This window comes from Dermacentor variabilis, chromosome 8, assembly GCF_050947875.1.
Source record: "Dermacentor variabilis isolate Ectoservices chromosome 8, ASM5094787v1, whole genome shotgun sequence".
In the NCBI taxonomy this organism is placed as follows: Eukaryota; Metazoa; Arthropoda; class Arachnida; order Ixodida; family Ixodidae; genus Dermacentor; species Dermacentor variabilis.
In genome coordinates this window covers 85,496,550-85,512,742 of record NC_134575.1, presented here as the reverse complement: position 1 = coordinate 85,512,742, position 16,193 = coordinate 85,496,550, and the positions used below count along the sequence as shown (strand labels likewise).

At 43.2% G+C, this 16,193-nt stretch overlaps 1 long non-coding RNA gene across 1 annotated transcript in view; it reads right to left on the bottom strand.

The window, feature by feature from the left end:
- Positions 1 to 1,523: 1,523 nt before the first annotated feature.
- The window catches only part of LOC142590385 (uncharacterized), a 29,860-nt gene continuing 15,190 nt past the window's right edge, over positions 1,524 to 16,193 (bottom strand). Inside the window, exon 4 of the long non-coding RNA XR_012830091.1 lies at positions 1,524 to 1,984. This is a non-coding gene — a long non-coding RNA (uncharacterized LOC142590385). The remainder of the gene's footprint in view (positions 1,985 to 16,193) is intronic.

The window sequence follows — 16,193 nt, the reverse complement described above, 5'->3', positions numbered from 1 at the left end:
ATCTCTCGTATAACTGATCTACTTCCTCATCATCGCGACTGGATGTTGAAGAGTAGGCTTGTACTGCCTTTATTCTATACCTCTTATTAAGTTTGATTACGACTACAGCTACCCTCTTATTAATGCTGTACAATTCGTCAATGTTGCCCGCTATGTCCTTATGGATTAGGAATCCTACCCCGTATTGGTTACATCTACAAGACCTCTTTAGCAGAGGACATGTCCGTTATTCATCAATGTATAAGCCTCACCAGTTCTTCTAATCTCACTAAGACCGATGATATCCCAAGCAATGTCTGATAATTCCTCATAATCCTATTAAGCTAGCCTCACTCGAAATCGTTCGGCTGTTAAGCGTTACATGGGTCAGTTTCCATTGGTGGCGTGTCCGGATCCAGAGATTCTCCGCACACTCTACTGCGTTACAGGTATGACCACCACATTGGTCAGGTGCTCCGCAGCTGCAGGGGACTGAGGGCCATTGGGTAATTAAGCTTGGCATCTCAGAGGGGGTGGCCAAATACTGCACCAGGGAGGCCAATTCCAGATCTGGTGAGGAAGTGTCTTGTTGAAGCTTTGTGGGCCTTCGTTTATTGGTTGTAGCTGGATTAGTATAGCCCCACTCGCGTACGGCAGCTTCTGCCGGTGACAGGCATCACGCCAAGCCTGCAGAAGTTGCGCACTAGAGGAGGCCAATTTGAAGCTCAACTTCATATATATATATATATATATATATATATATATATATATATATATATATGTATATATATATATCTATATATATAGAGGGATTCGAAGATTCGAACTTCCGACTATGGCAACCGGGCATTTGCCATAGTTCAATAAGTTAACCCCGCAGGCGGGGAGGCTACCTTATCGGCGGTGCGATAATCGCATTTTCATTGTTTGCCACTGTAACTGATCAGGCAATCTTCACTGCGGAGTGCGGCTAATAGTGCAAACCCCTGTGTCGTATTAGGGCAGTGTAAGATATAGTTTGGCTATACGACGTGTTAAAGCGCTCCGTGTTGACCCCTCTGATTAAATAACAATGCAACGAGAAAGGAGTCCCGCGCTATGCTGGTCGGAATAAATTCGTAGACTCAGAAAAGGGTGACGGCAGCTTTACTACACGCCACTCTTATAGGCCCTACAGGTGTTTGGCACAGAGACGCGTGTCATAGTGGCGCGTACTTAATCAGGCAAACAGAAACATTAGAGTGGCACCATGTATTTCTGTATACGGGCAGATTTACTTCAACTTTCCGATATAAACTCCGGCCGTAAGGTTGGTAGCTATGAAATATAAAATGGCAGTAGTTGATGAGTTAATGGATTGATGTTTTTTAACGGTATTTTTGCAAATTATTGATTTCTGAGGCAATAACACATCTATAGCGACGTATTTGGCAAACCATTCTAGGCTGGGAAAATAAAAAAAATGGTCGGTTGAAAAAATAAGGACACTATCTGCAATACATACCTTAGCACTGCGAGGTACCATGAGAGATTCAAGAGGGGCCCGGGATTGCTTCTTTTTGATGCATAAAATTTAATTCACCACTCGCTCAATTTCTTTTCTTACAACAAATTTGTGATTATTATCATGACTTTTGTTGGTACACGACAAAACAGTTCGCATTACAAGAAGCAACAGAACTACTGAGAATATTGCTTTCCAACACGTTCTCATGTAGCGTAGGTTATAGTGCTATTATCACTCCTTGCTTTATTTATCTACTGTCATTTCTTTATGTGAAAGTTAACGAAGGAACACCTTTGTTTATCAGGATGCGAAAGTCAGGTTTACAAAATTTAAGACATGTCATTACGCAGTCTGGAACCTGTCTGTGTAGCAGTTGAACTACTTTGAGACCGTTCCAGGAGGTTAGAACGTCGTGGGGCGTCCTTTGTGTTGCAACAAGAGGGCCAAAACGGATCCTCTGGTTTTGCTGTTACGTTAAGCCCGTTTGGAAGCGGGCACCTGAAAATAAAGGAAAAAACAATGTCAGCGTCCGAACGCCTAGTTTTAAATTCTGATCTACAAAATAATTTTAGATTTAGTTTTATGTTTACAACGCGTGTAGATAAAAAAGGTTTCTTTTCAACGCTTTATGGTGTTCTGTCTCTGAAAATGCAAACGCCAACGTTCACCGCGTTATGAAAAGCAAAAGCAAATCAGCATGTTTTGTCGTCGAATATGATAGTGAGAGTCGAGCCGGACGATGAAATGACACAAAAAGGAATAATACACGAATACTGTGGACAACATTGCCACAATTAGCACATGACCGGGGTAGTTGGAAAAGTAGTGGTCAGGCCTTTGCCCTGCAGTGGGCGCAACCAGGCTGCTGCTGCTGCTGCTGATGATGATGATGATGACTATAGAGCGCAAGCAGCCCGTCGCATTAACAGCCAAGACAATTCAGGAATATTCGGTATGGTTTATCGCAACTTAAAGGTCTACCAAAAAACATTCAGTGCACTCGCGCGAACAGACGACTCCATTGACTGTCCTTACAGGGCATGATACTTATCCTCATTCTGCCCACGGTTCGGGTATTGTCAAATACCTATGCACTCGTGACACAAGCAAAATAACATGTTGCCTGATGGTTTGTTTTGGCTTAACAACAAGCCGTTTAGCTTGTGAAGTGCTCCAGCGACATGCAAATATATATGGACGTAGGATTGCATGTACTAAAATAGAATATATTCGTGTGTTATACAGACGATGTCGTTATTTACGGCAAGACATTCAACAAGAATAATTGGCGACTTTCGTTGCTACTAGACTGAATTAGGCCACCCATCATTATTTTAAGTTCCAGGAAATTACATATTGGCGAGCATCAAGCAATCGCGGTCGGCTTCTTTGTGAATGAGGACGTCTTATGGCCAGGTTAGCAAAAGACTGCTAGGATTCGCGAAGTCATTCAGTCGAAGGCATTGAAAGACCTTATACAGCTCTTCATCGTCGTTGCTACTTCGTACATCCACACATTCATCATGAATATTTGCAGCTACATCATCCGCTCCTCTCTACTTTTCAAGGAAAGCTTCAATACATGGTCCTCTAAGTACCAGTACCAGTTTCGAGGCATCTTGATCCGGAGGGTTCGACTAAAATTAGGCGCTGATGTCAGTAGTGTAGGCATGAGCGCTGTTCTCGGTCAACTGTGTGACGACTGCCAGCATATTATTTCCGGTGCTATCAAATCAAATCAATAGTGTTTATTTTTCCAAAGAACATTTGGAAGGAGGCCTGAACAAGAAGCGTAAGCCAGTACACTTGACGAGGGTTTGGGCCCGCTTTTACAAGGCACAGCGAAGGTGACAAATAGACGAGCAAACAACAGAATCAAGTATAGAGAACCAGATAATAACTAGTGCACAATAACAAAGGCGTACAAATGAGAAGAAACACAATGTTATTAACACATAAGCAAATTTGAAATTTCTTTTGAAGATATTATTCAGTATGTACAAAAACGTGCGGAGTCTTGTTCTACTACTATTTTCTATCGTTAGTGTCTGTTTGTCGAGATAACTTATTAGCTTAGGAAGTGAACAGCGATGCATTTGCTCCCCATAAGATGTTCTCGAAAATGGCATTTGCCAAGGTTCCGTGCAAGGAATGTGATATAGCGGCATCCGATTTGTCAGATCTGCAAGTAGCAGAAGCTTGATGTGGGCCTATTGGTTTTGCATACTTGAAGAAAACAAAGCTACGAAGACGCGGCCTAAAAGAGGAACATGTACGACGGACAAGGCGCTACCGGCGACATGTTTAGCTACAGGGTTCACCTGTAGCAAGAGTTGTGCCAGGAATTGTCCCGGCATCAACAGTTGGGCGCAGAGTTTTCCAGACCACAACGAACAAAACACTTCCTTGTCAGTACTCCGGTAGCCCCACGGCTGATCCGGCCCAGGCTTCACCCTTTTCAGGCTGCAAATAACAGGGACCAGTTGAGCCGCATGGATCGCATACAAGCGACCCACGCTAACAAGGGGTGTGCGGCTTCAGCTGCCGTTTCGCTTGCTAAGCTGACGAGCCTTGCCGCAGCTGAGGCCAGTTCTGCTTACCTGGGCACATTCCCTGCACCGGGATAGCAGGAGGGGGTAGACATCCCGCGCGTTTTGCCGGGTGTCGAAACTGAAAGGGCTCCGTACTTCTCCCTCTCTCTGCGACCGCAGCCCACCGATTCCAGGCTGCGGCAAGAGCTCTTCCGCTTAGCCGTGCGAGCATGCGACTCCACTCGCACGTTGCCGGTGACGCACCCCTAGGAGGTGGGGAGAGCTCAGATCCAGAGGCCGCGACTCCCCCCAGGCTGGATTACTCGGACACGCTACTATCCGCATCGTTCAGGCACCTCTGGACCGTGAATGGTCGTCGTACTTTCCCTTGACCGACTTACAACTTGAACCGACTTCCCACTGTGGCCTGCAGTAAGCTGGATTACAGGGGCACACAACCTACCCCCGGCCCTAACAGTACGGTTATGAACTCTCTGAAGGACGCCATTCCATGCTGAGGCCTCCATGAAGCTGGATTACAAGGGTACGCCAAGACCCCCGGTAACTGCAGGCTGCAGTCTGGTTCAATTTCACTCATTCCGTGCTAAGGCCTCCCTGAAGCAGGATTACAAGGGTCCGCCACGACTCCCGGCCGTTTCACGACTATAGTCTGAGTTCAGGGACGCCATTCCATGGTGAGGCCTCCATGGCTGGATTACAAGGGTCCGCTACAACCCCCGCTCACTTCAGACTATGGCCTGAGTACACCGCCTTGAGAATGCCCTGGTGAATTTTGCCCTAGTGAAACGCCCTTGATTGTAAGTCGGTTGTACTCGTAAACGGCCGACTTCATTCGGGAGTGAAATGATCAACGCCTTGCCCCTGGGCGATAGGTTACAGACACTCGCCACAAGTCTCCGGCGTGGACCAGCCACGGCGCTGTACACTGCCACGCACTTCAAGCGTCTTGTCCATCGTACATGTTCCTCTTTTTGTCCGCGTCTTTGTAGCGCTCTTTTCTTCACGCATGCGCATCTGCAAGGGAAGCTAATAAATTTCCAGGATTGTCGATGCTTTGTTTATATCTTATCGCCAGATGATATGAGTAAATATTGCGAGTAGAAACTAAATTAGAACGATGAAAAAATCGTATAGTTTGAGCCTGGTAATGTGAATTGGCTATATGTCAAATAGCTTTCTTTTAGAGTACGAGTATGCGACTTAAGTTCGTTGTTGTGGTTTTCCCAAGACAAGGACGGAGTAGTTAAGATGACAAAGGATAACAGCGTTGTAAATTTTTAGTTTAACCTCTTGTGGTAAAATGAATACAAACCTTGCTAAAGAAGCAACAGACTTTGCAATAGGGGTAATAACGGGATAGATATTCAGATACCAGGACATGTGATTGTAAAAATGGACACCAAGATCTTTAACGGAGTCCACAACTTCTATAATGTCATTACCGAGGAGAATATTACCTTCTAGCACAACACGTGAGTGTTCGGGTGAAAAGAGAATTGCCTTTCTTTTGTCAACATTTATCTCCAATGAGTTTAGCTTGCTCCAGGAATGTAATTTGTCAAGGCAATTGTTTATATCGAGGAGAAGTGTAGTACTGTTAGAGTTTCTGAATAATAGTGTCGTGTCATCCGCATAAATAACAAATGTTGGCTTCGCGCTTATCCTAATCATGTCGTTAATGCACAAGTTGAACAGAAAGGGACCAAGGACTCGAAGAATAAGAAGAGCGAATGAAAATTATGCCGCCCCGAAGCTGGAGTGCCTAGTGGTCTCGTGTTCACCCTTCCGATCTCTCAACCTCATTTGAACAGCAAGTAAATTTATACAGCGAAAGTTGGCTGCACGAACATTCTGGCTGGTTGACACGCAGGGTACTGTGCCTCCACGAGCACAGTTTGACATACAAAAGTGCGCAATGCCACTCAGACGCCAACAGCATGTCTCGACTGTGTGACCAAACTGAGAACTCGACGACGACGACTTCAACGACTGCCTTGTGTACATTTATTCAATATGTCCATACATAAACACATTGAAGAATTAGCAACGCCGGAGTCCTGGAATGTGGCAACGGAAACATCGTTGATTATCTTTGAATATTCATTTATAAAAAAAATTACAGCGCTGATGGTCTTCTGTTAACCTTTGTTGTTTACAGAAAGCTTGCGCCCTGTCATGTTTCTACTCTGCATCACTTGCCTGCGCTGCATCGACTGCGACAAGGTTTGGTCATCCTGAACTATGGAAAACGCTCAAGCAGTGCGTGGCTGGATGCGATGTCTCTCAACGGCCCAAACAGACAACAACGCCCTCCACTTCCCTGAGGTTACTTACAAGTTAGTTAAGCTACTAACTAACTGACAACTACTAAGGAGGCATGGACTTGCCTGTCCAGCTTCCAAAAATCTCTGCAAGATATTTAAGCTGTGACCGCGGCATTTACTTTACATTTCAGACCCGGATTGAAGCCCCTACTACTGCCACTGCACCGTGTAGCTCGTCTTGACCACTACCTTCTATATTTACGCATCATGGCACTCAACATGTTCGTATCAGTGAACGTGCAGAACAATTGACCACTGACGGCGCTGAAGACTAGCTGCACCTGTTAGTCGTCATATGATAACTCACTATCCTCATATGGATGGCCTCGCCGAGCGCTCAATACGCAATATAATGAGGTCATATCGCTACTCATACGTACAGCACTAAACACACGAAATTTAGGAATGACGTCGAAGTTACGGCGTTCGTTTAAACAGAATTTATTAAAATACTTCAAATCAACGTTTCTTTTTCTGAATCCACTATTGTTTTATCCACTGCATTGCCTTGAAACAATAGCAACATTAATTGTAACTACCAAACTTCCTGCGACCAATATGGAAGCATTCGTAGGATGGTTACTTTGGTACTAATCGTTAGTGTGGATAGTGTCTGGGCTGAGGCGGCAGCCATGCGAACTGCCTGAGCTGCCCGGGCTGGCCTTCCGTGCCGAACGAGCCGAGCAGTTCGTTTACCAAACGCCGGTGTGCCTGGGTGTGCTGGCAGAACAGGCCGGGCTGTCCTTGGGCTTCAACCGGCCTGCTCCACTGCTGGGCGAGCATCCGACGCCGGCGTGTTACGGTGCAGCTAAGCTTTCCGAACGGACTACCGTCTGACCGTCTGGTGGGAAGACGTCCCGACCCAGCTGTCAAGCGAGTGACTCGTCGTATGCCGGGCATCCGCCCCGGCCTACAGCCCCTGCGCAACGCGCTGCTCCAGATTCATCGTTGCGTCTCTTCGTGCCGTGAGTACGTGATACCGACATGCGATCAGACGCCTTCCTACATTGACGCTGTGCTTGACTACCTAAGCGACGGACACTCATGAAGTGAACCGTGTGTGTTATCGTGTACGTTACCCTAAACCCGTCCCCGTGTCATTAAAGCTTCTTTGCGTTTATGGTGCCATCGCTGCGTGCGTGAGGCTTGGGCCCACATCATCCTATCACACTAGCACACATGTTTCTTATTAAGAACTTTAGCTAGAAATCGAAAAATTGCAATTGGTACGGCAGCAGTGCCGTTGACACGGCTCTCAACCACTTTGTTTTCACTTCGCAGGCGCTACTTATCTTCTGGCCTGCTTGGTCATATACCTTAGGGCACGGCTTCATTGCCTCCGATATTCAGCATTTCCAGCCTGTCTTGTCCGTTAGCACCCTCCATCGACATTGCTGTATCTGCGCAAATGACGTCTGGCTCCCCTTTACGCTCATCCGTGACATCGCGTGCTGTCAGCTATATAAAAATCCCATCCGCTTTCAGCATGCACGGGAGCAGTACAATTTGTGTGGCTCTTAACCACTATGTATTAACTTTGCAGCTTTGTGCTTCCTTTTCTTTGTGAGCTATGGAAAGCGATGACCCATGTTTGCGTCTGCTCCCGTGCCCAAGAGTTTTCTGTGAAACCGTTTGTGTGTTCTCTGGGGTTTCTTTTGTTATGCTCGGAGGACGTTGAATTGAATCCTGGCCATAACACCCGCTCTGAATCTCTGCTTGACATTGAGTCCTTGCCACATGACCCCTCTGTGTAGATGAGCATAATCTTCAAGCTCATGAAAGAAATGCTTACGCACTCTTTACAAACGTCGAAGTTCCATGTCGAGATTACTGCTGATGTTAAGACCATAAGAAGTGGAAAAAAATCAATTGAATCAAAAGTTTCTGTTATTAGAAAAAGGCTACGCGGACTAGAGGAAAAGTCGCAAAATGTTGATGATGTCGGCCTGAAAGTTTCCAGCAATATGGAAACAATGAAACAAGTTAGCACTCGGAATAATCTTTTTCAATCTTGTTTAAATGAATGAGAAGATGGGTTGCGTCGTGAGAATGTAATTTCCCATGGTCTGCCTGATAATAATGAGGCATGGCAACAAACAGAATTGAATATAGCCACCTAAATTGGTAGTATTACCGAGCCACTTGCTGCAGACGCAATCGAACAAGCGCACCACCTGGGCTCATATACGGTTAAGAAATCCCGTCCTGTTATTGTGCACTTCGTAAACTTCAAAACTACAGAGAAACTACTGTCTCTGCGCAGCTAATTCAAGCATAAGACCATAATATATGTGAGCATTTTTCCGTTGCTACACGAACCGCGCCAAGAAAACTGATAGCATTCGATAAGAGCCAAGACTCTTCGGAACCTTTCAAATTACGATATGATAGTTAATCCATAACGGAAAATCATATGTGTACAACGTCAATTCAGATCAATTTGAACTCAAGCAACGTGGTGATAATGTAGCGCGTGCATATCCTGTTCTGCCTCGTCCTCAGTTGTAGGAAAGCGCGAGGAGCAGTGGCTCAATTTCTTTCTACCCTCAAGTTTCAGTTTTATAGTCTAACGTCCGAAGCACCTCCACCAAATACGATTCTCTGTCGTGTGCAATTGACACATGTCCTACAAAAATCATTTCGCTTATTGAAACATGGTTGCCTGCGCATGCCAGTGACACAGAAGTGTTTCACGGTGCTGTACAATTTTGGGTTTATCGCTGCGATCGGACTGCGCGCAGAGGAGGTGGCGTCCTTGTGGCAATTTCAAATTGCATTCCATTTTCTATTGTGGGTACCAGCGACGATATAGATGCTGTCTGGGTTTCCGTAAGTATCGGCCACAAGAAAACTCAGTGCCCTTCCACTCTGTGAAGAAGGATGTCCAGCACAGCTGTGTATGTGGGCCTCTAAATGGTGAACTGCACCTCCGCCGCCAGTCGGCCCTGCTTTCCACTCTCTTGTGGACCGGCCCACGTATGCGAAGTGCTTAACGCCTGCTTCACCTCCAACGCGGGTCGGGCAGGTATTGCACTATGTTCGGGATGCGCCCAATTATGAGGAGTGCTTAACGCCTGCTTCCCCTCCGCGGCGCGTCGGCCCGATATTGCACTATTTTGGGCATCGGCCGACGTGTGAGGAGTGCTTAACACCTGCTTTACCTCCGCCGCAGGTCGGCCCGGCATTGCACTATTGTCGGGATCCGCTCACGTATGAGGTGTGCTTAGCGTCTGCTTCACCTCCACCACGGGTGGGGCCGGTATTGCACTATCTTCGGCATCGGCCCACGTATGGGGAGTGCTTAACGCCTGCTTCGCCTCCGCCGCGGGCCGGCCCAGCTTTGCACTATGCTTGGGATCGGCCCACCTATGGGGCCGATCCCGTAGTGCTTAACGCCTGCTTCCCCTCCGCCGGGGGTCGGCCTGGCATTGCATAATCTTCGGAATCGGCCTACGTATAGGGAATGCTTAACACCTGTTCACTTCCGCCGCGGGTCGACTCCTCATTGCCCTTTGTGTGGATTGGCCCACCTATGGGGAGTGCTTAACGCTTGCATTACCTAAGCCGCGGGTCAGGCCGGTATTGCACTATCTTCGGGATCGGCCCACGTGTGGGGAGTGCTTAACGCCTGCTTCGTCTCCGCTGCGGGTCAGCTCGGCATTGTACTATCTCCGGGATCGGCCCACATCTGGGGAGTTTTTTGCTTACCCCGCCAATGACACGAACATTTCCTTTCTCGGTAGAGGTATAGAGCTTTGCTATACAATTTATCATAGACGTGTGCTATCACTCACGCTCTGCACAACGTGTGTTTTTCTGTGACCGATACTGTAGTATAATCCTTATTTGCACGCGATTTCCTTCATCTCCTATCCTACTCCAGTGCGATTTTAATCTTCTAAACATAACTTGGAATGATCAACTTTCTTCATTGTCTTCCTTTTCGGCAGGAGCTATGGATTATGTAGATTCGTGCTCAGTTGATTTGTTGTCACAACTAGTAACACAGCCTACACGTGTAGCTTCTAATGCCGCAAGTACCTTTGACCTAGTTTTGACCTCTCACCCTGATACAATCTCGGAGATTACGCACCTACGCGTTATAAGCGATCAGTACCTACTTTCGCCTTCAATTAGCACTTGAACCCCGATACCGAATACCATCAGAAAAACTATACTTATTTACTGAAACGCTAACTCTACCACCATAGATAACAAATTAACTGCATTTCTCGATTCTTTCCTAACGAATTTTGAAAATCGCTTGCTTCAGCACAATTGGGACATGTTCACCGAAAAATTTCAGAAAATAACTGAAAGTACATTTCGTTCTACATCAATACATTGAATTCTGATGCTCCTTGGTACAATACCTATCCTAAGGGCCTATGTAACAGCGAAAAACGCCTATATCGCTGTGCAAAGCAATCTTCAACTGACCCGCTAGTCCGCTTACAAGTCCGCATTCGGCACGTACGTAACACCACTAAAGAACGCCAAATATAACTTTCTCTCTAACGTACTTCCATCAATGTTAAAGACTAACGTGAAAAAGGTTTGGGCTGCAATCAACCCAATGCATGATGAGCACCTAACTCTGGAAGACCCATTGGGAATCCTTATACCTATTGAACAGTGCGCTGCCGCCCGTAATGATGCATTTGTGCAAAATTTTCTGTCCCTCGCTATGACAGCCTAGCTCGTCAGCACGACTACATAGTCGCCAGCACGACTATGTAGTTATGCCTCCCGTGATCGTGGATACGGCTGGCATTGCGAAACTAATTCATTTGCTGAGCCAACACTCATCGCCAGGTTAGGATTCTGTTTACCCAAAATTTCTTTAAAATACCAATGCCGTTAGTTCCGTTGTAATAGCTAAAATTTTCAGCAATCTCTGGATACAACTACTCAACCTAGATAATAGAAAATCGGGAAGGTGGTTCCACTGCATAAATAAGGCAACAAAAATTTAACAGCTAATTATCGCCCCAACTCACTTTCAAGCATTTGCTCTATATAACTCCAACATATAATTTCCGAACATCTTGTTAACTTCCTGGAATCCGCTGCATTTTTCACACCAGCTCAGCATTAATTTAGACAAACACATTTTCATGTGACACTCAGCTTGCAATCTTTACGCACAAAGTGCTTCGTATTTTCGATCATTTCTCATTTGTAGATTGCATTTTTTAAGACTTCGCTAAAGCATTTGATAAGGTCTGTCATACACTTTTACTTTATAAACTAAGTCAGCTTAAACTTGAGACTAACATCCTGAAGGGGATTGAACGGTTCCTATCTAATCACGCGTAATTTGTAACAGCAAGCGCCCCTATATCTCCACTTCGAAGCGTAACTTACGCTGAACCTCAAGATTCAGTAATCCGGCATGTTTTCTTTATCATTTATATTAACAACCTCCCTACCTCACTATCATCTAAAATTAACTTATTTTCGAATGATATAGTTATCTTTGATGAAATAACTAATGCAGAGCATGCAAACCACTGCAATATGATCTAATTAGTGCAGCTAACTGATGGAAACATTGGTTAATTGAACTAAACGTTCGCAAATGTAAAATGATGCGTGTATCCCAAATAACTAACAGCATGAATTCTTATTGCTTAAATAATGTTCCCTTAGAATTAGCTCACTGTTATGAATACGTAGTTGTGCATGCCTCTGCTAATTTTTCTTGGCATGTTCATACTAACTGCATAATCTGCAATGCTAACCACATGCTTGGCTACCTATGGCGTAACTTCTCAACGACTCCTTCATCTCTAAAAATGCTTCTTCATACTACCCTTATACGTCCGAAACTTGAATATACATGCGCCGTTGGGGATGCTACCATTGACAAACAAATTCATTATAACTCGTGCAAAATAATTCAGATCGTTTTATCTTACGTAATTTTTTATTTTTTTTATTTGTTTATTTATTAGTAAAAATACAGATAATTGCATGTGCGTAGTATACATAAGGAGGTCCCATAGTCAAAGACTGTATCGGGACCTCCTGCTAAAGACACTCATGATGTTATACAATGTATAAAGCAAGAGTAGTACAGATGAGAGCGAAGAGTAATATCAAAACATGTTTATATCATATGAGTAATAAGAACACTTGTTAACAGCAAGACGGTATAAAAAAAAACGGAATAAAATTAAAAAATTAAAAAAAAAACTCAAAAACAAGACGAAAAAAAAAACAAGGAGAGTTTCAGTAAGTATTTATTATGAATGATTTTAGTTCTCTTTTAAATTGGTATAAATTTTTTGCATTTTTGATGATAGGTGGTAGAGTATTCCAAAGCGATATTGCGGAAAATTCCGCAGTCTGTTTACCATAGTTAGTTCGTACTTTAGGTAGAAGAAAATTATTATTGAGTGCAAATCTAGTGTGACTATGAGCTATTAGGTCACAAGGTGAGAAGCAGATTTATGGTAGTTCCTTAGTCATATATTTGTAGAATAAAATTCCTAGATTATATTTGGTGAGTTCTGAAATGGTTAGGATGTTGTTTTCATGTAAAAGGGATTTTCCATTAGCAAAGCGTGAACTCCTTGTGATTATTCTTATGGATTGGTTCTGGATTACCTGGAGAGATGCCAAATGAGTGTTATAAGTGTTACCCCAGCATAGTATGCCGTAGTTAATATGAGAGTGAATGAATGAGTGGTATAGCGAGATTAATGTGTTATGTGTGAAGAAGGGACGAGTTTTAATTAGAACGCGAATACCGTATGCTATTTTCTTTTTGATGTGAGAAATGTGATCTTTATATTTCAAGCTACAGTCAAGGGAAATACCAAAAAAAGATGAGCATGGACTGGGAGAGATGAAGTGTAAGCCGAAAGTTAAAGGGGAGAATGCCGAATGTTGTTGATGTGAGGAAAATACAACAAATTTAGTCTTGGTGTCATTAATAGATAACAGGTTGGCATTACACCAACTTAAAACATTTTGTAGATCAGTGTTTAGCTTGTTAATAAGAAGTGACATGTGTTTATCAGAGGAAAATATGGTAGTATCGTCAGCGTACAGAATGCACTTAGTAGATGTCAAACAGTTAGGTAGGTCATTGATATAAATCAAAAACAGTAGTGGTCCTAAGATGGATCCTTGAGGGACGCCAATGTTAGTGGTTTGTTCTCTGGAGTAGACGTTAGACACAGACACTATTTGAACCCTGTTTGATAAGTAACTTTTGAATAATGAGAGCGCAGGACCACGAACGCCAATAGCCTCAAGCTTAGCAAAAAGAATAATATGGTTTAAGCAGTCGAATGCTTTTGTTAGATCAATGAAAACTGAACCTGCGAATAGACCATCGTCAATTATTTTTTTTAATTGGTCAGTTAGATGTATAAGTGCCAAATCTGTGGAGTATCCATTACGAAAGCCAAATTGACATGAAGAGAGAATATTAAATTTAGTGAGATATTTGGTTAGACGCAATGCGATTAATTTCTCTAGAACTTTGCCGAAAAAAGGCAAAATACAAATGGGGCGGTAGTTATGTATTAATGTACTGTCACCTTTTTTTAGAACTGGAATTACTTTACCGCGCTTAAGCTCGTTAGGAAACACACCAGTCTTGAATATCAAATTAGTAATATGAGACAAGATATCAGAAATTAGGTGGGCAATCATTTTAATGGTAGCAGGTAGAACTTCATCTATTCCAGCACTGGTGGGTTTTAGGTGACATATAACGTTATATATTTCTTCTGGCGTTGTGGGGAAAATAAAAAATGTGTGAGGGAGACGATTAAGTTGAGTTACTTGTGAAGGAGAGGGTGTGTCATTATCAAAAAAATAGGAGCTGAAGGCGTTGGCTATTTGGTTAGGGGAGTTATACTCTGAGTTATTGTATATAATTTTTGATAGCTGTTCTGGTTTAGAATTGCTGTTTATAAAAGAGTTGATGATGTTCCATTTCAATTTGCTGTTATTGCCGGCTTGTAAGATTTTTTGTTCAAGATATAATCGTTAGGCGCTTTTAACTGGTTGTTTATAGAGTTACGTAACCTTTTATATCGGGCAATTAATTTGGTATTAAAAGGCTGGTTTTTAGTTTTTTTGTACATGTTGTCGCGTTTACGCAAAGCTGCTAATAACTTTTTAGACATCCATGGATTGTGAGAGAATGCAATGGTTTTTTTACATTTCCTTTTACATGTGAATTTATGAATAAGTGATATAATTACTGTAAGAAATTTAGAAAATGCTTTCTGAGGATCATTAAAAGTTTTAATTTCAGACCAGTCTATATTAGCAATGGCAGTTATGAAGCTCTCTTTGTCCAGAACATATCTGAAGTGTGGAAGAGGGCAAGGACTCGAGTTATGTTTAAAACGTAGAAGCAATGGGTAATGATCTGTTATGTCTATATCAAGAACTTTTGCCTCTGGTGAAGTTATTAAGTTAGATAGGACATGATCAATTAGCGTCCCTGTGCCACTAGGAACCTGTCGTGTAGGAACATCAATTAAGCATTCATATCCGTAGCTTTGTAGCAGGCTGGTGTAAGAAATAACTGTTGGTGATGTGTCGTTGAGTAGGTTAATGTTGATATCACCCATTATAATGACATTTTTATTTTCTAGTGAAAGGGTACGTAAAGTATGGTCAAGATTATAAAAAAAGTCGTCGACTGATGATGAAGGCGAACGATAAATGCATCCAAATATGAAATCTCTGTTATCATTAGAGGGAGAACAATTAACTATTTCAATCCAGACAGATTCACAATTAGAGATGGGTAAATGTAGATCATGTCGTCTGCGATAAGTAAGATCATGAGAGATATATATTGCCGCACCACCATGACTGCTATTTAATCTGTTACAATATTCTGAATTGTAGTTAAGGAAGCAATAAAGATTTTTGTCAACGTCTGACAACCAAGTTTCAGTCAAGGCAATTAATGAGAATGAGCTAGAAGATGAAAAAAGGAAATGATTAATCTCCTCAAAGTGTTTGCGAAGGCTTCTAGCATTAAAATGAATGACGGAATGAAATCCACTTATGAAAGAGTTAACTTGATTAGGTTCCAGGAAAGAGGCCATGATAAGCTGTGAGACAATTAACACAGGTTGCTATAGTATTAGTCTATTCTAGTCAAGTCGGAATGATCACGGATTCGCAGAACTCTGCTGTTAGTAGTCTTTCTAGCCTTGATTTGACAGTTGTCAGTCCAAAGAAACATCCACTTTTTTTCTTTCTTCAGTGTTAGAGCTTTGGAAAACAGGGCCTTGTTACATGGGGTCAGATGATCGTTTACGAAGATAGGTGCGTTAGAAATGCTAGAGAAGCCTAGATCACTGACACAAAGCTTGGCCTTACGTGCTTTACTGATGAAGTCAGATTTTTTAGTTCGAGAGCAGAAACGAGCAATGATGTTTTTTTTGTCAGTAGACCGTGTGGGCACGCGATGAACAATGTCTAGATCATGAGGCGATATGGAACATCCAGCCTTCTCCCCTAGCATTTCCATGATTGCGACACAGTCCTCTCCTTGGGAACAGGGAACGCCCTTGATCTCAACATTGCTGAGGCGTGAATATTGCTCAAGTTCTTCTACCTTGCGAGTAAGTGAAGAGTTTTGAAATTTTAGTTCTTTATTCTCGTTTACCAATGAGGCATTTTGTCCACGTAAGTCTTCGACAAGTTGATTCAAGTGTTGTGCACTTGATTGAAGAGACTCAACTTCCTTCTTTAACTCCGCAACATCAATGCCGGAATCTTTCATTTTTAGCAAGAATCTGCCGAACACCTTATCAGAGGTTTCTTTAGCTAAACTGTTAATTTTAG